The sequence below is a fragment of the Ictidomys tridecemlineatus genome, chromosome 7, assembly GCF_052094955.1.
Source record: "Ictidomys tridecemlineatus isolate mIctTri1 chromosome 7, mIctTri1.hap1, whole genome shotgun sequence".
NCBI classification, from domain to species: Eukaryota; Metazoa; Chordata; class Mammalia; order Rodentia; family Sciuridae; genus Ictidomys; species Ictidomys tridecemlineatus.
In genome coordinates this window covers 71,966,504-71,992,124 of record NC_135483.1, presented here as the reverse complement: position 1 = coordinate 71,992,124, position 25,621 = coordinate 71,966,504, and positions in this window count along the sequence as shown.

Below are 25,621 nucleotides of genomic sequence, written 5' to 3'. Positions count from 1 at the left end.
ATAAACTTATCTTTAAGTACAAAAAACTATCAAACTATTTTTCTTTAAATCTAGAGTCATTTTTTGTCCACATGATGTTAACAATTAGATTTATACCCTTAATGAATGACAGAAATCCTGGATTGCCCCATTAGTCAATTAGTAATACTTCCTACATACCCATTGTGTGAAAAGCTATATGGTAACAACCCATCAGTCTTTCCAGGTAAGGTCTGTTATGTTCTCTGAATACAATGCACTGTCCCTTCATCACACATAAAAGGTATTGTAATGGTTAATTTGAATTGTCAACTTGATTGGATTAAGAGATGTTGGTGATTAGGAGGCTTATGGGCATGTCAATGAGGGTGTGTCTAGGAATGATTGGCATGTGACATAGCCAACTAAAATGGAGTCCCTCCCTAAGTGTGGGCAGCACCAGCCAATAGGATGGTGGCTTGGATGGAATAAAAGTTGGAAGAAGGAAGCAGCAACAGATGCAAACTTGGTTCTTCTGGTTCTTGATTTCTGGGGATATTGGACTCTCCCTTTTTCTCTCTTCCAAAGTGAACTCTGCCAGGAGTCTCCAGAAGCCTTTAGTCTCAGACTAGGGTAGTACCATTGTTATCTCTTGTTCTGGGGCTTCAGCCTCTTGGACTGTGCAACTACTGGTTGCATAGATCTCCTACTTGCAGACAGCCATCTTTGGACTATCCAGCTAATGGATAGTCACGTAAGCCAACCTAATAAATCCCACTTTTATAATTACACCTCCTGTTGATTCTATTCCTTTAGAGAACCCTAATATAGGTATTAAATATTTTTTTTCTAAATTAGTTGTTTCTATTTTGCACCAAATATTCCAAGAAAAAAATAATCCTGTGTGCTTTGCATTGCTGTATCTCTGGAGTCTAGCATACAGGACTCAACAGAACAGTGTTTGAAAAATGTTTTTTGAATAAAGAAATGGCTTAAAAATTAGGCAGGAGGACAAAAACATATAAAAAGTTATTGTAAAAAAACAAGAAACAATAAACAGATCAGACAATAATTCAGAAAAGAAGCATCACTGTTTACTAAGATGAAGAAGATGCCATCAGAGCAGTGATTGGACACAGGGCCTATCCCAGGGCATAGTGTATACACAGGGTCAAGGGGCCATACCACAGGAGGGGAATCAGGCTGAGCCTCACATAACCAAATTCACATATGTTCAGTCATGGAATTCCTCCCCAAGTTCAAGGAGAAGATTATGCTCTTTATAGAACATATCACCAAGTAGCAAGCATCATGAATTAATATATTTTTAACAAGTGCAATAGTCATGTAACTATCAAAATTACACTTCAGTGTGTTTTCTGGCTTAAAAATGTGGCTTATCAAACACAATTTCTAAACCACAGTTTTGGTAACCACTTAGCATTTCTTGATATTCAGGAGACACAGACATTCTGTCCCTAAATTGTCCATTGGGCTTGTCAATTGTGGAAGAAGATAAGAGAGGTCATTCCACACTGGGAAAATTACTAGCAAGTGTCAGAGTTGGGAATATAAACAGCTTGCTCTTTCAATAATGGGTAAGACAGGATATGGGTGACAGGAAAGAAATTCAGAAAGGCTGGTTAGAATCAAATTCCATAGAGGATCTTAAATACATGATAAAGGCATTTAGACTGTACCCCGCATTGTGCTGACCACACTGTCACTCCATTCTACCACAGTGTCTCTTATACCTGTCCTTCCATTCCATTCTCATGACCACTCCTTTGGCCTGTTCTGGCTGGTCCTTGGTTCTGATGGAAAGCAAAACCTCAAAATCACCAGCCCCCATCAAGAAGGCTAAGTATAGGGTGAGAATAGCAGGATGTGTAATGTCCACCTGCAGTTTCTCCCTTTGACACAGGATTCCTGATCTCCTGTAGGAAATGCAGGCTCCCTTTTGTCTCTGGGATGCATTCTTTCTGCATTTGTTATCTGTGCTGTGTATCACAGTGACACAAATTCAGCAGCTTAAACATTACCCAGTTATTATCTCACAGTCCATAGGGCAAAGTGTGAGTTCAGTGTGTCTGGGTCTTCTGCTCAGGTCCTCTTAAGACTTTAATTAAGACTACCAAGGCTGTATTCACATGTGGAGCTCAAGGTCCTCTTTCAAGCTCATGTTCCATGTCAGAGTTCAGTTCCTGTAATGGTAGAGCTGAAGTCCTATTTCTTTGCTGCTCTCGGCCTCAGGCTACCCTGTACATTTATTCTTTGGCACATGGCCCCCTCCACCTCCAAAGCATCATGGACAACTTCCCTCATGCCAAATCCCCCGAGGGTCTCTTTTGTCAGCCCAGAACACTGCCCTTTTTAATGTACACACCTAGTTAGGTGCAATCTAGTGAGGATAATCTCCCTTTATTTAAATCAAGTAACTTATAAAAAATCAAGTAACTTATAAAAAATCAAGTAATAACATCTACAAAATCCATGCACTGCATTGCCTCAATTCATGATTGATTCAATAACTTGGGAAAGGTGTGTATATGGAAAAGGCAGGAATTCCACATCTTTCTCAGTAAAGCAAACATTACCTGCTCCGTGATTCAAGTGAAGTAATAAGAAATCAAAATCTGATGTTGCATTTCAGGTTCAAAGAATTGGATCAGGCCTTGATGTGTTTTTTTTTTTTATAAGCAAGTTTCCATTGCATAGTCCAGGATCAAGTCCTCATTTATCTTCTACCTTTCCCCTACTTTGCTACACAGTATGCAAAGTTCTCACTGAGACTTTCTCCAGATCTCCCCAGCATTGGAATCCCTCTTTTATGCTTCACTTTGGAGACCTGAGACCTCCCCTGAAGTCTTGTGCTCCGCACTAATGAGATACCTTTCTTTCTCTGCAGCTGGGCACTCCCTCCATCCTCTTTAGATCACCTCCCTTAAGGGTCTCAAACTTGAATGTGCATCAGAATCACCTGCAGAAAGCCTTAATCAAATCCAGACTGTGGAGTCCCACTCCAGAGTTTCTAATTCCATAGGTCTGGGGTGGAAGCCAATAATTTCTGTTTCCTGCAGGTATACTGGTGCTAAGGGTGCTGAGGTCACACTTTGAGAACTATCATTAGATACTACTTCTTACCCCTCTGTCTCCACCTCAGGCACCTGGATAGGAAGTATGTAACCACTGGAATTGCTGCAGAGAGGTCAGTTGACTTAGCTTGGGTCACCTCCTCATCAAGGATCCACACTGGTCTTTGTAGGAAGCTTCTTGGTATCCACAGTTGATGAGATATACCAAATAGAACACAAACACTTTAGTCATTCAGTTTTCAGGTCTCCTCTCTTGGTGTGGCTGTTATTAATGTATTCAGCAAATATTTATTAATCATGTAAGATGTGCCAGAGAATGTGATGGTAAATAAGACAGTTGTTTTATCCCCTGACACTTGGAACTTGCAGTTGATTGTGAAGTAATCTCTTCCCTGACTCTTGCTGAATGCAGCTGGATCAACCCGGATTGGAATCATCGATATGATTGGAGAAGCCACATAAAGAAGAGCTTTGTTCAGGTAAGGGATGGCACCTAGATGTTATCCCTATTGTCAAGTGTGGCTAATCTCTAGATAAAGGATTCTAGGCTATTTCAACATTCACATCAGAAGCTTAGGATGTTTATTTGAGGAGACAACCATTTACAAATGGGGAAGCATCAAACTACAAATTCTTCAGGGCTTCACCAAGGAGGGATGAAGAAAAACCTTTTGTATAACGTTTACAGAAGACAATGAAAATATTTGATTGGTTAAGGTGGAAAGCCCCTTATTAGAGGTTACTTGACATTTTTTGAATGGTTATGCTTTAATCATATTTTCCAGTGGTTGCATCAAACCACGGATAGTGCCAAATCAATATGTACTATACTTTTCCTGTATATACGGAATTATAATAAAGTTTAATTGAAAAATTAGTCACAGTAGGAAATTAATGACTATGGTTAATAATAAAATAGAATAATTATAATCAGACACTATAATAAAAATTATGTGCATGTTGTCTCTATCTTGAAAGAGTCAAGACAAATAATATTACTATTTTCTGTCTGTAGTTGACTGTGGGTAACTGAAACCCTGGGATATAAAAATGCAGATGAGGGGGGACTATTGTATATATAAAATTTAAAATAATGCAGATGGGAGGAAACAACTTTAGTAGAACAAAATTCATTTAAGAGAAATGGGATTTGCAGAATGTCACATTCTATAACAATTTATATCTGATCAATTCCAAGGGCTTTGGGTACTAGAAAGCTACGATTCATGGACATAGTCCACTAAGATTTCCATGTGTGTATTTTCATTCTTCAAATGTGATCCCTTACCTGGAAGTGACTATTCCTCCCTGTGGACAGATTTGAATGTTGTTATAACTTACTCTGATTCATTCTAAGGATGGAAGAAATGACCGGAAGTGGACTAATCTATTCATGCAATTAATGGATTAATCAACTAGTAGGTTAATGGATTATCTTAACTCAGAGGTGGATTTATTTGTTCTTTCTAATCACACTGTACTTTAAAAGGGTCATAATACTGGTTGTTTGAGGAATTTGACAACCTCTATACCTCCAAAACTTGTGATCCCTCTGACCCCACAATGATCTTACTAGTCACAAGTTTTTAGTTTCCTGACTAGTGTGGCCATGCAAAAAGCCAGCTCTGCTGAATAACCCAGTTTGACTCCGATGCTGGCCTCATCAAGGGTGCTGCTTCTCTGTGATCTTTTCCAGCCTCAGAGGTTTACCTTTGTTAATGCTTGCATGGCAGGTCTCAGCAACCATAAGCAGAAGCATTCACATTAAGATGATTTGGGTGGAGTTAAATAAAAAGGGTAGGGCACACTACGTGAGGAAAGATGGTAGACTGGGTCTGGTGAGAGCAGACTGCCTTGCTACCCCTCCATCTAAGGGAACAGAGACAGAAAGTGTTATTAGAAACCAAAAGCAAGGAGAGGCTTTGCCCTCCAGAATCTTACATTTTCAGCCCAGGGACCAAATTTGTCAGTGGAGGAGCCTTTCAGGGAGGACGCGGGAGGTGTAAAGCACTTGCCACTTACTTTCTTTCTGGTACTTCTGCTCAGTCAAACCCAACCGGAAGCCAGGGAGCAATGGAGCCCAGTGATGTAGTACACTTAGGTAGTTTCTTGGGGGCGGGGGCAGGGGACAGAACCAGAGGAGAATATGGAACACGAGATGGAGAAGACAATGATGTCTTAGTCTGTTTCTGTGGCTAATAACAGCACTGCAGACTGAGTCAGTTATAAAGAAAAGAGGTTGCTCTGGTTTGCATTAGTGTTTCCCAAGGATCCACATACTAAAGGATTGGTCACCAATCTGTGGGGATGTTAGGAGGGGTGGGACCTTTAAGAGATGGGGCATAGTGGGAGGAAGTTAGATCACTGGGGCATGGCCTTGAAGGGAATAGTGGGACTTCAGTCCCTTTCTCTTTCTCTCTTTGCTTCCCGACTGCCATGAGGTGAGCAGCTTCCTCTGCCATGTGTTCCTGTCATAATACAGTGCCTTGCCACAGTCCCAAAAGTCATGTTTCCAATTGACCACAGAATGAAACCCTCAAAATTGTGAGCCAAAATAAACCTTTCTTTCTTATAAATTTATTATCTCAAGTATTTTGTCACAGTAATGGAAAGCTGACCAATGCAGATGTTTATTTTGGCTATCAGCTCTGATCTATGTGTGAGAGGTCACATCTGGTGATGGTTGTCTTGAGGGCACAGTCCTGAGACAGTGCAGGGCATCACATGGCAAGAGACGAGGAACATGAGAAACCTAGCCAAACTGGGTTAAGATAATCCACTAACCTACTAGTTGATTAATCCATGAATTGCAATGAATAGATTAATTCACTTGTGAGGGCAGAGCCTTAATTACTTCTCACCTCAGTATCTCATAATGAGAATTAAATTTCAGTTTGAATTTTAGAGGGGATAAACTATATTCACATCATTGCAAATGGAAAATACTGAGCATAGAAGTTATTTATCAGAAGACTTTATCATAGTCATATGCCTATGACAAAACTCACTCCCTTTAAGAAAGGCAAGGTGTGGCCATCAGTTCAGGTGCACTTGACTTTAAGACTGTAGTTTTGGATCTCTAGGTATGCTTTGCTTTGCTTCAATCCTCAGCTTTGATCCTTTCCCCCGCCATCATCCCCCAGTGTCTGCTGAACAAGCGTGACATTGGTTTTGTGACTTAGCACCTTCAGTTTGAATAACTTTTCAAGTAGACATGACCTAGAAGAGTGCCTAATAACTATTTGTTAATGAAATAAGCAGGAGTAACTGTGTCTTGACTAATTCTCTGTTCATCCTGCCATTCTGGTTTGGTTAAACTGATATTACCATTACCCAAGTCCTCCGCTTGGTTGAGGGCCTTCCTGGCCTTCCCTGGGTGATAGGTTTTCATTCAGTCCTTCCACGGGCTTGGTGAGAAGAGAACTTCCAGTCAGGGTGCACCTGTGAAAACCAAAGTCTGGAAACTTGGACTTTTTCATTTATTTTCCCTCTATTTAATTTTTCTTTTACCTTTTCCCCTAGATTCCACTTCTTCTGGAAGCATATTTTCAACATAGCTATTATGTTAATGAGTTTTTGTTTGGCAGATGCTGTGGCTAGTTTTTACTCGTTCACTATGCATTTTTGAGGTCTCTTTTTGCACTTCACAGTTTCTTACTTTAGACTGGCATTCCTTTCTGAGATTCTAAAGTTGGACGAATGTCAAAACACATATCAAGAAAAGAGAGGGTAGACTGTGCACCTTAAGGTCTAAGTCCTATATATTTTAATACTGAATTTCTAGTTTTAATGGAATAGACGAAAAGCCTAGAGTTGAATTGGTGGATTGGTTCATGCACTGAGTCATGCTCCAGTTATGCTGTCAGCTCTGCCTGGGATCTGGGCTGAACCCTAGAATTGGCATGAGGGAATGCTTGGAGTTCACAGATGCTACTAACCAGCATTAGATACACAGAACATTTTAAGAGCAGGACAGGAGTTGGAAAATATTATTATAACCGGGGAAATATTTTGCTTCTGAGTTGTGTTGAGCAGAATTTCCTGATGCAAGCAAACAAACAAACAAAAAAGAAGAATGGTAGTTTGTTTCCAGAGCTCTCATCTGATGACATCTGTCCTTTCTTTTGCAATAGCTAAGACATTTTCTAACTCTACTGGTGCACTATGTAGGTTACAGTATTAGTATTCCAACAAGTATGGAATGTTGAGCAAGTCATGTAACCTTTCGTATCCTAAATGGTGTAATAATATTACCTAATGTATGTTTATCTTGAGAAAATGAGGTGATATATGTAAGGTGCTTAACAGTATTTGATACAGAGATTAAGTCCTGAAAAACAAACCAGTAGAGTTATCAGTGAAGTGTGGGACACTTCAACTGTGTGTATGAAGTCTCCAAAGGAAAAAAGGATGAAATAAAATATTTGAAGATACATTGGCCAAAGCTTGTCTAATTATGGTAAAAACTATATTTTTTGAACCCACAGTTTCAGGGAGCTCAAAAAACCCCAATTATCAGAAATATGAAGACAAGTACACAAAAACACATCATGATCACATTGCTTGAAACCAGTGATAGAGAAAAAGATTTAAAAGCAGCCAGAGAGAAAACACATCTTACAAGGATCAGAAATGATAGCATACGGATGAAGAAGGATGTAGGCATAAGGACAGTGAAGCAGCATCTTTACAGTTACAGAAAGAAATCCCATCAAACTAGAATCATATGCCTAGCTAAAATGTTTTTCAAGAAAAAGTCAAAATTGTAAATACTTTTCAGAAAATACAAAAGATGGAAAAGCTTGTCACTACCGATAAATTTGCAATACAAGAAATATAAAATCCCCCACCCCGCCACTGCAGGGCTGGGGATTGATTTCAGGGTTTCATGCCTGCTGGGCAAGCACCCTACCATTGAGCTCCATCTCTAGCAAGAAACGTAAAATCTTAAAAAAAAGTCCTCAGACAAAAAGGAAATGATACTAGATGGAAATCTGAATCTACATAAAAGAATTAGTACTAAGGAAAATAAGCATATTTTCTTTCTTATTTTTAACCCTCTTTAAAAGAGAATTGATTATGTAAAATAAGAAAGATAACAATGTATTATGTGGAGTTTGTGCTATATGTAAATGTAAAATAAGTGTCATACAGGTCAAGAGAGAAGTAGTTAAACTGTGTTGTAAGATTCTTACACATGAACAGATAAAATATTGCTTGAAGATAGACTGTGATAAGTTAAAAAAAACTGTAAGCCCAAAAGCAGTCATTAAAAAAAAATTAAACAAAGATTAGCTAACAAGCCCACATGAGAAATAAAAAAATTAAAAATACTCAGTTAATTAAAAAGCAGACAGGAAAGAGAAAAAAGAATAAAGTACCGACAAAACAACTCTAAATCAACTAGAAACATGTAAATGTAAATTCATCTATATTAATAACAGCACTAAATGTAATGATCTAGACATCTAAATTAGCATGTAGGGATTGTCACATTGGATGAAGAAAAACAGCCCAACTATATTTTGGGTTTAATAGAAGTTTATTTTATTTTATTTACCTACTTATCAAAACTCTACAGCAGTCTTAAATTTTGTTTCTCAATATTGTGACTTTATGCAATACTCTGTTACACTTTGGCCAGGTACTTATTAATTCTGCTAAAAACTATCCTGTCAAGTTGTTTTCTGTTGCATTTCTGGGTTAGGACAAAAACACTATTCATGACTTGCTTTAAAACAATTATTGTTATTTTAAGTTCATTTTGAAAGTTCACATTTCTCAGTACAGTCAAAAAAGTAACCATAAATTACATTAATTCTGTCAATGATACTTAAGACAGTTTCTTCCACAAAATTACAAAAATGTGTTTATTTCTAAAGTTGTAGTAGAATTTAACATATATATGTATGTACATAATTAATGTATTTTTAAACTACAAAATGTTTTCTGGTACTCTTTTACTCAATACTTAGTGTAAATATTTATGAATTTCCATGACATGCAAAACTCAATTTAATTTGACACAAACTCACTTAAAAAGACACAAACCAGAAAACAAAATAGTGGGAAAAGGTATGCCATTCTATGGAATTTTTAAGAGTTATAATATCAGACAAAGTAGATGTTAGAGCAAGGAATGAAGAGGGTCATTTCTTAAAAGTAAAGGGGTTAATTAATCAACAGGATATAGCAATCCTAAATGCTTACAAATGCTTAGTAACATAACTTTAAAAGTAAATAATGTAAATCCCAATAGAACTACATGAAGAATTATATAAATCCACAATTACAGCTAGAGGGTCAACACCCCACTCTTGGCAAATTGGACCCATCAATATTTAGAAAAATATAATTTATTATGGTTTAGTGGATTTTATTCCAGGATTGAAAGAATAGTTTAACATAAGAAAATCAATGTTATTCATCACATTAACAGAATAAAAAAAGACTATATTATAGTCTCATTAGACAGTCAACATTGATAAGACAATGTGTACATCCCTCTTAAAAGCTCATGGCAAATTTAAAAGGAAACTTTCTCAATGCGGTGGAGTGCAACTATGAGAAACCTGTAGCCAACATCATAATGCTGAAAACCTAAACATCTCTAAGATGTGATATAAGGTAAGAATGTCTGCTTTCATTTCTCTCTCTCTCTCTTTCTCTATCTCTCTTTTTGGTGGGGGGAGATGTGTTCTAGTCTGTACAATAAAGCAAGAAAATGAAGTAGTGTATATACAGATTTGAAAATGAGAAGCCAAAATATCTTTGTTCAAAGATGACATCATGGCCCATGTGAGAAACCCAAAACAAATGTACAAAATAAACTACTAAGACTAAAAAGATGTAAAAATAGTGTTATTACTTTGGAGGCATTTGCAAAAGAGTTGTAAGAGTTCTTTTAAAAAGTTGAACAAACATCTTCCACATCATCTTGTCACTCTACTCCTAAGTATTGATTTAAGAACAACAAAACACATGTTGGAGCCAGGTGCCCTGGCGCATCCCTGTAATTCCAGCGGATGGGGAGGTTGAGGCAGGAGGATGATGAGTTCAAACCCAGCCTCAGCAAAAGTGAGGCGCTAAACAACTCAGTGAGACCCTGTCTCTAAATTAAATACAAAATAGGGCTGTGGATGTGGCTCAGTGGCCAATTGCCCCTGAGTTCAATCCCCAATACTCGCTCCCACCAAAAAAAGTATATATTCCCTTACAAGTCCAAAACTTGTAAGGGAATGTCCATGACAGCTTTATTTTCATGAACTCTAATATAAAACAATAAAAAATTCATTACCAGGTGAATGGTAAAATAAAATGTAGTCTATTTCTAAAAAAGAAATAAATTATTAATCTATACAATATCATAGGTGAGTATCAAAACAATTACTTGAAGTGAAAGGAACTAAATAAAAATGTAAATTATAGGGGCTTGTGTTGTGGCTCAGCCTTAGAGTACTCGCCTAACATATGTAAGTCTCTGGGTTCGATCCTCAGCACCACATAAAAATAAAATAAAATAAAAATAAAGGTATTGTATCTGCCTACAACTAAAAAAATATTAAGAAAAATGTAAATTCTAAATGATTCCATTTACATTAAATTCTATGAAATATGAACTAACATCTAGCAACAGAAAGAGTGGATGGGGAAGACTGGGTTGAGGAAAAAAAGAATGGATTACAAAGGGGTACTAGAAATCTTTTAGGGAGATGATTAAGTTTATTATTTTGATTTTGATTATAGTTTTACAATTATGTATATATTTCCAAAATTGTCAAAATGTCTATATTAAATATATGCAGTTTATTATATCAGTTATATACCAATAAGGCTGTTAAAATTCTTACTAGATTTATAAAAACAGAATCTCTTGTTTTGCACTCTTACTATGTGTGGAAACATTTTTGCCTCCAGCACCCATCCATTTACTAGCAAATACATTATTTCATTTTTATTTATGGCTGAGTAGAACTCTATTGTGTACGTATAGAACATTTTCTTTATCCATTCATTTATTGATGGGCACTTAGGTTGGTTTCATAATCTAGTTATTATGTATTGTGATGCTATATACATTGGTATGCATGCATCACTATGGTAGGCTGATTTTAGTTCTTTAGATTATTACCAAGGAATGTAATAGCTGGATCATAGGCTTGTTTCCTTCCCAGTCTTTTGAGGAATCTCTATACAGTTTTCCAAAGTGGTGGTACTAATTTGCAGTCCACTGACAATCTGTAAGTGTACCCTTCTCCTACATCCTCACCAGCAATTATCATTATTTGTATTCTTGATGATTGTCATTCTAATTGGAGTGAGTCAGTGTACTTTTGATTTTTATCTCCCTGATTGCAAAGGATGTTGAACATTTTTTCATGTATTGGTTATTTGTATTTCTTCTTTTAAGAAATGTCTCCTTAGATTTTTCACCCATTTTTTTGGTGGGTTCTTAGATTTTTGGTGTGTGTGTGTGTGTGTGTGTGTGTGTGTGTGTGTGTTTGAGTTCTTTATATACCCTGCCAGAAGAGTAGCTAGCAAAGATTTTTCTCCTGTTCTATAGGCTCTTTGTTCATATTTTTGTATCTTGTTGTAAGGAGGTTTTTAGTTTAATGTTATCCCACTCATTGATTCTTGTTTTTATTTCTTGAGCTTTGGGAATCTTGTTAAGGAAGTCAATGCCTGTGCCAATGTGTTGAATTGTTGCTCATATGGATTCTTCTAGCAGTTTCACTATTTCTGGTCCAATTCTTAGGTATGTTTCTGGTTCAATTCGTAGCGGTGCACGCCTGTAGTCACATTTAGAGTTGATTTTTGTGCAGGGTATGAGGTATGGGCCTAGTTTCATTCTTCTACATGTTGATATCCAGTTTCTGAGCACCATTTATTTAAAAAGCTATCTTTTCTTGAACATATGCTTTTGGCACCTTTGTCAAGGATCAGATGACTGTATTTATGTGGAGTTGACTCTGTGTCTTCTAGTCTGTTCCATTGGTCTTCACATCTGTTTTCATGCCAACACCATGCTGTTACAGAAGCTCTGTAGTATTATTTGAGATCAGGTTATTATGATGCCTCTAGCATCACTCTCGTTGCTCAGGATTGCTTTGATCTTTTATTCTTCTATATAAATGTCAGGACTGTTTTTTTTCCCTAGTTCTGTGAAGAATGTATTGGTATTTTGATGTGGATTACATTGAATCTGTAGATTGTTTTTGGTAATACGATCATTTTGATGATATTATTTTCTGAATAGGTGTGATGAGAGAGAACATCCTAGCTTTTTTTCAGATTTTAGAGGAAATGCTTTGAATTTTTCTCCATTCAGAATGATGTTGGTTGTGGTTTTGTTATATATATCCTTTAAGATGTTGACAAAAGTTCCTTCATCTCTTAAGTTCTCCAGTATTTTTAACATGAATGGGTGCAAATTTCATCAAAGGCCTTTTCTGCATCCATTGAGATGATGCAGATTTTTGGCCTTTATTCTACTTATGTAATGAATTATATTTACTGATTTACATATATTGAACCAACCTTGCATCCATAGGATGAATCCAACTTGATCATGGTGTGCAATCTTAATGTGCTTTGAGTGAAGTTTATATATTATTATAGATTTTTCCATTGATGTTAATCAGAGATGTTGATCTGCAGTTTTCTTTTCTTGATGTGTCTTTATCTAGTTTGGATACATTGGTGATACAGCTTTATAAAAGAGTTTGTGAGAGTTCCTTTCTATTTCATGGAATAATTTGAGGAGGATTGATGTTAACTCCGTTTTAAAGGTATGGTGGAACTGAGTTAAGAGGTCATCTGGTCCTGGGGTTTTCTTTGTTGGAAGGCTTTTTTATTACTGCTTTGATCTCATTGCTTGATATCAATCTGTTTAAATTGTCTATGTTTTCTTGATTCAATATTTGTAGGTCATAGGTGCCTGGGAATTGGTCAATATTTTCTAGATTTTCAAATTTATTGGAGTATATGTTTTCCGTATATTTTCTAATAATCCTCTGGATTATAGAAATATCTGTGGTGCTCTCTCTTTTGTCATCTCTAGTTTTGTTGATTGGGTATTCTTTCTCATTCCTTTGATTGTTTGGCTATGGGTTTATCATTCTTGTTTATCTTTTCAAAGAACCAACTCTTTGTTGCCCTGATTTTTTGCACTGTTTTTAAAAAATTTCTATGTCATTAATTTCAGCCCTGATCGTAATTTTCTTGTCTTCTATTAATTTGGGAATTAGTTTGTTCCTGCTTTTCCAGTGCCTTGCGATGTAGAATTCATTTTTTTTTAATTTTGGATTTTTTTTTTGAACATGGGCACTTAATGCTATAAGCTTTCCTATAGTGCCATTTTCATAGTGTCCCAGAATTGATATAATTCTAGAAATATTTTAATTTTTCCCTCTCATTTCTTCTATGATTCATTTCTCATTTAAAAGAGCATTGTTCAATCTCCATGTGCTTATGTGGGTTTTAAAAGTTTTCTTGCTGTGGATTTACAATTTTAATTCATTATGATCTGATAAGATCATGGGGTAATATCAATTATATTGTATTTGCTAAACTTACCTTGTTTCCTAAAATATAGTCAATTTCGGTAAAGGTGCCAAGAATAATGTATATTCAGCTGTTGTTGTGTGAAATACTCCATAAATGTATTAGGTCCCTTTGATTTTCAACATTGTTTTGTTGACAAATTTCTGTATTGATATTATGTCTGGATGACTTGTCTCTTGCGGAAAGGGATGTGTTGAAATCAGCAAGTATTATTGTATTGGGGTTTACCTGGGACTTAAGTTCATGAAGTATTTGTTTTATGTAATCAGGTATGCTGATATTTGGGATATAAACATATAATGTTATATCTTATTGTTGAATTGTTCCCTTTAAAAGTATGTAGTAGCCTTTTTTGTCTACTCTGTTTAATTTTTGCTTATAATATGTTTTGTCAGACATGAGAATATTGACTCTTTCTTGTTTTCACACTCTATTTGCATGGAATATCTTTTTCATCCTTTAGATTTCAGTCTGTTGATATTTTTCCCTATAAGATGGGTCACTTGCAAACAGCATATGGTTGGGTCTTGTTTCTTAATCCATTCTACCAAGTGTATGTCTTTTAATTGGAGAGTTGAGACGATTTAAATTCAGAGTTATTATGGAGAGTGTTTATTATTTCAGGTCATTTTCATTTGTTTCATAGATTTAATTTGTTCTTAATTTTTGAAACTCTGGGGTTTGTTTTGAAGTCTCCCTTTGTGTATTCTTTCTTTAAGAATTTTTTGTAGTGTCGGTCTAGTGGTCATGAAGTCTTTTAGTTTATTTTTATTGGGGGAGATTTTTATTTCTTCTTAGATCTGAATAATAACTTTACTGGATATAGCAACCTTGGCTAGCAATTTTTGTTTGTTTGTTTTTGAGAGCCTGATTTTTTGTTTGTTTGTTTTTGAGAGCCTGATTTCAGAGTCTGAGTTGAGAGATCTGAAGTGAGATCTTCTAAATGTGATCTGATGTTTTTCTCTTGTGGGTTTTCACATTTTATTCTTACTCTGTTTGTTAGGCATTTCAATTATGAGGAGACTTGACCTTGTCTAATTGAGGTTCTATATGAATCGTGTATATGAATATTCATTTCATTCCTAATACTTGGAAATTTTTTTGCTATTATTTTACTGAAAATGTTCGTAATTACTTGTATTTATATGCACTTTTCTATCTCCGTGACTCTTAGGTTTGGTATCAATATTGGGCCAGAATTCATGTAATTCTGATCATGGTCTGTTATCTTTCTCCCTTTATTGACTATTGAGTGTTTCAGCTCAAATATCATGTCTTTGAGTTTAGAGGTTCTGTCTTCTATTTAAGCCAGTCTGTTGGTGAACATTCAAGTGAATTTTTATTTGATTACTTTTTTCCTCATTTCTAGGAGTTCTGATTGGTTTCTTTTCAGGACCTCTATCTCTTTATTGATATGGTCTTTTACCTCCTGATTTCTCTCTCAATTCATTCCTTAAATAATCTATTACATCTTCTTTGAAATCATTATTCATTTAAATAAATAAATTTTTAAAGTCTTCCTCTAGAATTACATCCCCTTTCATTTCTGAGTGATCCTTTGGGGAAGGTATTGTAGTTTTGAAAGGAAGACTTATTTGCCTGTTTCCTCACAATTTTAGAGATCTTGTACTTGTTCATCTATTGAGATGGAGTCTTTTTTTCTCTTTCATGAGAATGTCTTTTGGAATGCAATTGTTTCTTTTGTAATAAGTCCTATGTTGTTGATATCTCTTAGCTTCAACACAGATTCTCAGTGTAATCCAAGTGCTGGGTTTCTACTGCCAATGTCTCTCCATTTTCCACTGTAGAATTATTGAATTAATAAACTCTATGAGTTGCTTTAACACTGTGGGTTTTTTCTGAGCCTTCTTTTTGAAAGCTTTCTGTGATTTTGTGATAGAAATCAACATCTGAGAGTTCTAATTGGTTTATAATGTCCCTCTTTAGCCATTTCTACTTGGTTTGGCATTTTTGTCTCTCCTGTTCTCTGTATTAATATATTATTAAAGCTTGAGTGGGGTTAGTTTGTGTGTGGAGGAAACTGTGCTGTCACTCTGAATCGTGTGTGCAGTTCATCACGTCATTTCCATGCTGTGAATTTTTAATATACCAGTGGCTTCCCAGTCCCTCACAGAAAAAGGCGAAACAAGGAATAGCCACAAACCCACAAGAGAAAATAAAAGTAGCAACAACTTGAACAACCTACAGTATTAGAATAAATGTCCTGTGCCTACTATGGCATGTATTCCCTTAATCACCACAAAACGAAGAATGGCAGGGTCAAAGAGAGTGTATCTCCTGTGTTGGAACCCTCTAACTTAATCCTGACTTGGGGAATCTTGGATGAAGAGGATGAGGAAGCTGAACAGTATTCCTGATGATATTGACCACAGCATTATAGAGGAAAGTCATGAAGAGCCAGCCTTTCAGAATTTTATTCAGGAATCAATGGCACAGTACTGGAAGAGAAAGAAGCCTTACAAATATGAGATGTTAGGAAATTTCAGTTGATCCTACAAGTCCCAAATTCTGGAACTCCATGTGAAGAAACTATTCTTATCTCTGATTCAGCGTTAGGATAAAGAACAATTTTTCTTCAGAAGAGCAAAAATTCTCTTTTTAGGGAAGCTTATGACTCAGATGAAGTCAGAGAATAGATGATTCTTAGAGCTGACAGGTACATGCCAAGTCTTCCTTGGCTTTTCCTTTATATTTATGCAAAGAAGGAGATACTGACTGCTCTTGGAAGCTGATATCCCTTCAAGCCTAAGTTTTATCATTTGAACTCAAGTACGTCTGCTGGTGATGGGATACAGAAAGAACTTACCATCTGGGTGATCCATTCAGATCTTGGCCTCGACTTTCCCAGCATCATGCCCTCAACTGTTAACCCGAGTTTTCCTTGTTTTCGTAGAAAGGGAGAGGAGATACATGAGTTTGTCCAGGGTAGCGGTGGAGTGTCCTTGGAATCCAGTCAGCGTTGGTATGAGATATGTCTCACAGGAGGTAGATCATTAGAGGACACCAGATTTGTTGAAGAAAGTGAGCAGAACATAAGATTTCTGAATAAGAATCCTGTTTAACTTGGATAAAGAGTTTTGAGTTATAACTTTATTCTAAAAAAAATGGCAGAGTTAACATTTACCAATAGAATGAACTAGATCTAGCATTTAACTAAACCACAGATGTCAACTGTGCTCTTCCCAGTACTGATAACGATGACAACATGCATGGTAGGGGGAGTATTCATAGTATCTATGTTGTTCTTAAAGGTAGTAAAATTACAGTTCACTTAGAGGAAAGGAGATGGGCTAGGAAGGTAAAAGAAAGTTTAAAATATTTAAAAGACAAGCATAGATACAGGAGGAGGAAGGCAGCAAGTCGTGGCTATAAAGAAGGAGGAGTAAAAAACAACTAAGAGAAATAAAATCAATAACAGGAAGAAGAAGGAGGAGGAGGAGGAAGAGGAGGAGGAGGAGGAGGAGGAGGAGGAGGAGGAGGAGGAGGAGGAGAGAACACTAGAATCTGGCTATTGAAGGGGGAAGAGAGGAGTAGTAATAAGAGAAACAAAAACAAGAGCTCAAACAAACAAACAAAAGTCAAACCAAAACACATAAACAAAAACCTTTAACCCTGTAACATCAAAAAAAGGTGAAATAACAAAGGATTGAGGGAAGAAAAATAAAAAGTGGAAAAAGTGATTAAAAGAAGAGAAAAAAATGAAGAAGAAAACTCCAGTGAATGAACACAAAACGAGGACATTCACATCTACCCATCCACACATTCATATTCACTCAATGGAAAAAGGAGAAAAAAGAAAAACACATCTTAGTGAAGCATGACAGGGTTATCTCTGCTGAGGTGGTCAAAACTTGACAAGAATGGATGTTCACTGCCTATGCCATGCTTTTTTTTCCTGTTTCTTCTTGGGCTGTGTATGCCTTAAAGAGAGCAGGGACTGAGGGTTGTTACACCTGTCCTCTTTGAATTGTTTACTAAGCTGGTTGTAATGGCTCTCAGCTTCCCTTTTTGCCAGTTTATTGAAGACATAATGGAGAGTAGTGACCATTGGAATTTTGTCCCTGGTAGATGTACTCCCATGGTGGAGCTAATGGAGAGTTTTTAATGTGAACCTCAGTATCTGGCATTTAGTTCTGATCCACTGGTCAAACTTTGTTGTGAGGCATCTGCTCTAGAGAGAATCGCTCCCCCCACCCTATGGCAGAGAAGATGCTGAGCCCTGTTGGACATCTAGATCTGGGGATGGGGCAGGGAGTTCCCCAAAAACGCCATTCTTGGGGCAAAGTGTCCAATTCTCTGTTCTTTTCACAAACTCCACAGCCCTGATATACCGTCTTCCCAGGATCAGACCCTAAGCACAAATGTGCCTGACTCTCCAGCTTCTGAGATCTCTCTGGCTAACCTCATAGGCTGTCAAACCCCAAGGGAAAGCGAGCAGCACCCTGCTCTATATGCCTGGCCTGAGTCCCTGGGGTCCTCCCCTCTAAGCCTGCTCCAATCCCTATCAGGCAACCTCTAGACTTCATGGAGGCACACACAAGATCAGTGAGCTAACACTTACTGTGAATTCCTGGGCTCCTGCCACAGAAAGGCCCAGCAGAAAGCCTCCTGCAGCCTCTCCAAGATGGCATCCTGCCTTGGCTCTGCTGAGAAGCACGGAGCACCCTCCGTGTGTCTTGTGCTCCTTGTCATTGTCTAGCTGTGCTGCATCTGGGTTGTTCCAGTTCAGAACGCCCCACTGTTCCCCTATTCCCCATGCCAAATATTCTTTGCAAATTTAGTCTGTCTTTGTGCACTGGTCACCGCTCCCCTCTGCAGCGTACTGGCGCCTAGTCATTGTCACCTAGGTTACTGAGGTATTCCTTCCTTGATTAATTAATTAATTAATTAACTAATTAATTCCTTTCTTCCTTCCCTCCCTCCCTCCCTCCTGTCTTTCTTTTTTTCTTTTAAATATTTATTTTTGAGTAGTAGTTGAACTCAATATCTTTATTTATTTATTTTTATGTGGAGCTGAAGATTGAACCCAGGGCCTCCCACGTGCTAGGCGAGCGGTCTACTGCTGAGCCACAACCCCAGTCCCCTTGAATTTCTTTTAGAAAAAAATTAAATTAAAAAAATTTTGTTGTTGTTGTTGTAGATGAACACAATGCATTCCTCCCTCCCCCATCTATCTATCTATCTATCTATCTATCTATCTATCTATCTATCTATCTATTAATTTTTATGTGGTGCTGAGGATCAAATCCAGTGCCTCACAGGTGCCAGGTGAGCACTCAGCTGTTAGCTGAGTGTTAGTAACACTCACCTGGCACCTGTGAGGCACAAACAGCTGGTTTCCTTGAGTTTCTGTCTCTGTTATTATTTTATTGCAATTCAGTGAATTCCCTCTGTCACCACCTCACTTGGAAGCAGTATTCCTGTGCTTGAATCCTGAGTTGTGGGGCAATTGGAAATCCCACCCCTTCTCTACTCCACAGTCTTTTGTCTCCTGAATTCACTTTTTATATGACCTGCTTGGCATTCTCTTTCTGCCTTCCATCTCTGGATAAAGTCTGTTTTCAATCCCATAAAATTTGCAGCCATTTAAAACAAATTAGGGGCTGGGATTGTGGCTAAGCGGTAGAGTGCTTGCCTAGCACGGGTGGGACCCAGGTTCGATCCTCAGCACCACATAAAAATAAAGGACTTGTGTTGTGTCCATCTACACCCCCAAATAAATAAATAAATAAATAAAACAAATTAAAAGCTTTGTTGAGATATGATTGACATACCATAAAATTAATTCTTTTAAAATGTGTAACTCAGTGTTTATTTTTTTAGTATATTCACCAAGCTGTGCAATTATCACTACTAGCTAATTCTAGAATTTTTGATGACCTCAAAAAATGAATTATAACCATTAGTAAGTCGTCCTCCCCATTTCCTCTGTTCCTGAACCACTGGTAACTACTAATCTACTTTCTGCTTCTATGGATTTATCTATTCCCATAAAATAGTTATGGGATTTATAAATAATATGAAATACAATGGATATTGAATATAAATGGAATCACACAATATATGACTTTTTTTGACTCACTTCTTCCACTGAGCATAGTGTTTTCAAGGTTCTTTCTTATTGCAGCCTGTATCAGCATCTCATTCCCTTTCATTGTCAAATTAATAAATTCAGTTTATGGATATACCACATTTTATTTATTGTTAGTCAGTTAATAGACAAGTGGGTTGTTTCTATTTGTGACTGTTAGGAATAATGTCATTATGAACATGCATTTAAAGCTTTCCTTCAGTTCTCTTGAGTATACCTAAGGTTAGAATATTTGGGTTATATGGTAACTATGCTTAACTTTTCAAGGAATTTTTAAACCGTTTTCCAATAACATACGAGGGTTCCAACTTCCCCACATCCACGTGAACAATTGCCACTATTCCTCTTTCTTATGATGGCTGTGTTGGCCAGCTTTGTCACAGTGATGAAATACCTGACAGAGACACCTTAAAAGGAGGAAAGATGTATTTTGGTGCACTGTTTCAGAGCTTTCAGTACATGGTCAACCAATCCATTGCTTTGGGCCTGAGGTGAGGCAGAAAATCATGGCAGAAAGACGTGGTGGAAAAAATCTTTTCAGTTGATACAACCACGAAGCAGAGAGAGGGGAATGAGTTGGGACAAGAAATAGCCTTCTAGGGAATGTCCCCAGTTACTTACTTTCTCCAGTTAAGTCCTACCTCCCACAGCCTCCGCCACCTCCTAGTAGACCATTCAGATTATGAACCATCAATGGATTAATTCACTGATGGAATTAGACCCTTGCTCTCCAATCATTTCCCCAAAGCCCCACCTCTGAACATTGCTCTTCTGGGGAGCAGTGGGTCTTTGGGTGAATGAGTCAACACATGAGTCTTTGGGGGACACTTCATATTCAAGCTACAATAGCTGTACTTGTCATCTCAAACAGGCCTCTATTTTTTGACAATTTCTTCTCCGTCATTTTTGTAAACTCATTTCCTAAGACTTCAAAAGTTATTGACTGAAGCCATTCAATCTATTCTTGCCACTTCTTTTTCACTTAGAAAAAAAAAAGAAATCTTCATTTTATTGTGGGTTGATCCTCATCATTAACTTTTTATTAATGAACAGTCTTTAACTGTGTCTAGTTTAAAATGTATCCTGTTTAATTAGACTTTTCCCCAATGACTACTTGTTTTCAACATTCCTTTCAGATTGTTTTAATATTTGTATTTCATCAAGAACAAAGTTATTTTTGCATTGGTTGGCTCTCTCTAATATTTATTAATAAATACAATTTTCCTTCTGTCCTTTAGAATTTCACAGGGCTATTCACATCAACAGGAAGTATTTGTGTCTCTTTTTCCTCATTCTTACATGTTCAGTAGTTTTGCTATTTGAGTTCAGAGAAAGAATTTACATTGGAGGTTTTGATCCATTTCCTCTAATTTTAATGATATTGCAAATGAGTAAGCTGGCAAGTGGCTTTCCATAGATCCTGTTTTCTGCCACTTAGTCCTGGTAAGCAGTCTTGGTTTTTTTTTTTTTTTTTTTTAGCCTGCTTCAGAAGATGGGGAGGCCTGTCCCAGCTGAGGGGACAGCGGACCTGGCTTTTTTGTCTTGTTACCTGTCCCAGTTATCAGGAAGGGATGAAGGAGGTCACCTCCCTGGACCCTAGACCCCGAGCCCAGTTGTGTGCCATTTCAGCTCCTGCCGGTTTTGCCTTCTCTTTCTTGGATGTGCATAGGTTCATCGTTTCCGAGCATAATTACATTTTTAACTTAAAGCAATCTGCGTATCTTTGCTGTCCATTTGGATGGCAACATAGGCTTGTAATGATGTTGATTGAATCCTTAAGTAAAAGAGACACACTTCTCATTTTCCTTGGGCTGTTTATCTGCACAAATTAACCAATTAATTCATCACACAAATTGGCAAATAGTCATAAAAGAAAACAAATACTATAATGGCAAAACAACAAGAAACCACCAAACAACAACAACAACAGTGTTCTATGACAGCTATAATGAAGGATCCTAACTATAATGGTGAGTACAAGCAGGGAGGATTGTGGATGAGGAAGTCTGCAAGGCATTAATATTGGGGTAAATCAGAGACTGGCTTCTAGTGCAATTAATTTATAGTGTTTGATATGAATGGCCATGTTTTATTTTTAGTGGCTTTTAAATTTGGATCAAATTCCAAGAATTCCCCCTTATTAGGACCTAGAACAGCTAGGAGTTAGTCATACATATGAAATTCAATTTTTTTTTTCATTTTGAAAACTTTCAGGTACAGTAGATACTTAGCTGAAAAACAAAACTATCAAAACATTTCTGCCTGGTCCCCCTTTTGTAGCTCAGTCTTCTGTCCAAAGTTTCTCTGAATTCCATTTGCTAAGGCAGTCATTATTAGATTGTGCTACAATTTTGGAAAGCTGATTGGGTCAATAATTTAATGCATGAATTAGTGGTTACCAGCATGATTTTATGAGATTATTTATGCACATAGGAATTTTTATGTGATGTAGTGTAAGTCTTTAATGCTTCCTCTTTTGGTGCTTTATTATACAAAGGATGATTAACATTAAGCTGTTTGCCGCCAGGGAACATGGAGACTTATTTCCTGTTAGGATTAAGTTTCCAATGTAAAACACTGTGTTAGTTTTCTGTTGCTGTGACAATACCTGAGCATAACAACCTATAACGAAAGATTTATTTTGGCACATGGTTTCAAGTTTCGGGCCAATGTCAGCCATATCCATTGCTTTGGGCCAGAGATGAGGCAGAACATCATGACAGAAGGTCATGGTAAAGTAAAGCTGTTAGCTCAAGGCAGCAGAGAGGGGAAGGGGCTGGGGACAAGAAATACCTTTTCAGGTAACATCCCCAGTAGACATTCCCCAGGGAATGTTCCTCCAAGTAGGTCCCATTTCCTACTGTTTCCACCACCTCCCAATGGCTCATTCAACTGTAAACCTATCAATTAGATATTGATAAGTCAGAGCCCTCTTGATCCAATAACTTCCCAAAGCCTCACCTTTGGACATTGGTTCATTGGGGACCAAACATTCCACATAGGGGCCTCTGGGGAACATTCCATATCTGAGCCATGGCATAGGAGCACACTGGGAGACTGACTCTTGGTGTACTTGTTGTTATTCTACTTTGGAACCTGGATGGTGGTTCATGGCTGTGTGCTATAATTTGAATGTTGCATGGCCCCCAAAGTCTCACATAGTAAAGGTTTGATCCCAGTGGAAATGGTGGGAGCTTTTAGGAGGTGAGATCGAGTGGGAGGTTCCTAGGTCACTGTGTGTGCCCTCAAAGGGGATTGTGGGACCCTGGTCTCTTCCTTGTCCTCTTTGCTTCTTGACTGGTAAGGTAAGTTATGTTCTCTGCCAATCCTCTCACCATGATGTGCTGCCTATCCACAGGCCCAGAGGATGGAGTGACTCAGTCATGGACTAGAACCTACCTCTGAAACTGAGCCCAAACAAATCTTTTCTCTTTATAAGTTAAGTGCTTCTGATATTTGGTTATAGTGATAGAAAGCTAACACAGTATGTTTGTTTTGTCGCAATTCAGTGAGATGTACACTTAGCAAAGTATGGAATTTTTTGTGACTATGTTATACTTGATTAAAAAAAAAAGTTAAGAGAAAAAGGGTAACAAATGGGTCTGTTTAAGCTATTGACAAACTCCCTCTACAGATGTGATTTTTTTCACTAGCTTCCTATGGAGACACTTATTCCTGCCTAATAATGTAATCCTGTTCTGTTTTTGCTTGCTTTTTCATTCTCAAGGCAATGGGTGACTGATTTTTGGTGTATGAATTGATTTTAAAAAACTTAATCATTACATATTTGTTGTAAAACACTGGAAATTTTATATAACTCTTTTTCAGATAAACCCAGATTTTTTTTTTTAACAGAGAGAGTGAGAGGAGAGAGAGAGAGAGAGAGAGAGAGAGAGAGAGAGAGAGAGAGAGAGAGAGAGAATTTTTTAAAAATATTTATTTCTTAGTTCTCGGTGGACACAACATCTTTGTTGGTATGTGGTGCTGAGGATCGAACCCGGGCTGCACGCGTGCCAGGTGAGCGCGCCACCGCTTGAGCCACATCCCCAGCCCAACCCAGATTTTTTTGATGACAGATATGGAATGTTATTCCCTAAGAAGAATGAGGAGAGAGGAAACTTTTTTTCTGCCCAGACGATGGGGTTTAAACATGTCAGCATGTTGTTTGACTCACCTGCTCTCAGCTTCCAAGTGTTTTCTACCATATTTAGAGTAAAACCCGCATCCCTTTCCTCAGCTTCCATGAGGCCTTGTAAGTTCCACAGCCCCCCAGTGATCTACCATGCTTCCATTTCAGGGCGTTACAATCCTGTTCTCTTTGTCTAGAGTGAAGCTCTTCCACAAGGTGTTCACCCAGCTATGCAGCTGGCTGCCTTCATTGGTTGAGTGAATAAATTGATTAATGTGGATTCACTATATACGTTTCAGGGAAAAAGAGAAAAAAAGAAAAAAAATATTCAAAGAGCTTTATACCTCTCCCTATATTATTCCAAGAAGAAGAATAATGCTCAAAGCTCAGACTCTTCATGCCTTTGTTATTGTTAGATTAACTTTTTAAAAAAGTCTTATTTATTTCGTTTTTAAGTTTTAGCAAAATTGAGCAGAAGGTACATACTCTTTCTACATCCACCCCAGGCACGGACTCTCTTACTGTCAACATCAGAGTGGTCTGTTTTACTTTATTATTATTTTTAATTATAATTATTAATATTATTTTAAATTTTTACTATTATTATTTTTTAATTTAAAAACTGATAAACCTACATTGTCAAATCATAATTACCCAGGGGCCATGGTTTGCATTTAGGTTAACCCTTGGTGTTGTACCTTCTAAGGGCTTGGACAAATGTATAATAACATGTGGGTAACTGTTTCATAACACAGATTTTACAGGTTTGTAGAAGAAAATTGAAGAAATGAAGATAAATATTAAGGGAATGATAGTTTCTATTTCATAGGACAACCATCAGGAAAGAGCCTGCTACCTAGTGACCAGACCAGGGTTCATGGATGGTATCTTATCCCTGAAAAACCCAGGGTGAAGTGGGGTTCAGGGAGAGCCCAAGATCCAACTGGATGAACAGTGAGACTAAGCCATGGCAGCCTAACACTAAGTCTGACTGGAAGCTGGCCCTGGCTTACATGTTTTGTACACTTTGACACATGTACTTACTGTAGCAACCTAGGGAGGCACAGAGGGGCAGAGTGGGGCAGGAAGAGCTTCAATTCACATGGCTAGCTGGCATTTCCACTCAGACAGGCTACCCTAAGTTTCACACATTATTAACTTTCAGAAGGACCCAAGCTTGGCATGGGATTGGGAAGTCCAAGAAAGTGGAAATGAGGGGAAGAAAGCCCCAGCAGTAGGAAATGTGCAGAATGGAGTAGCAGCACCCTCTGCAGGTAGTGAGGATCCCCATTCCTCTGGGTCCACATAATTTTCTCAGGAACCTGAAGTCACCAGTCGTTTTGGATTCATTTTACTGTATCCTAGTCCTAGGGGGATCATGACGTTTTTGCTGAGCACACAGTACTACAGTCAGATCCCTGTTATCTGCATTGAAAATAGCATCCCCAGGGGACCTTAGGCAACCGCTTATTGGAATTTAAATAAGAAATTCTTGAAAACATCAAAGCCTTTAAAAGTTATGCAAAATTCTAAGGATGAAATTTCAAATTGGAGGACAGCTCAGAAGATATTTGGAAAAGAAAGGAGGCCTATAGAACACCCTCAAGTCACCTTTTGTGGAAAACCACCCATACTTTAAGGACTGTTCTGGGCCAGGGATCCTGGGCCCTGGGACGATTCACCTGGGTTCACAGCCTTGTAATCTAGGTGTGAAAAAAAAGGAGGTCTCTCTCCCAATTGTCGTTTTCTGTTTTTTCTCACTTC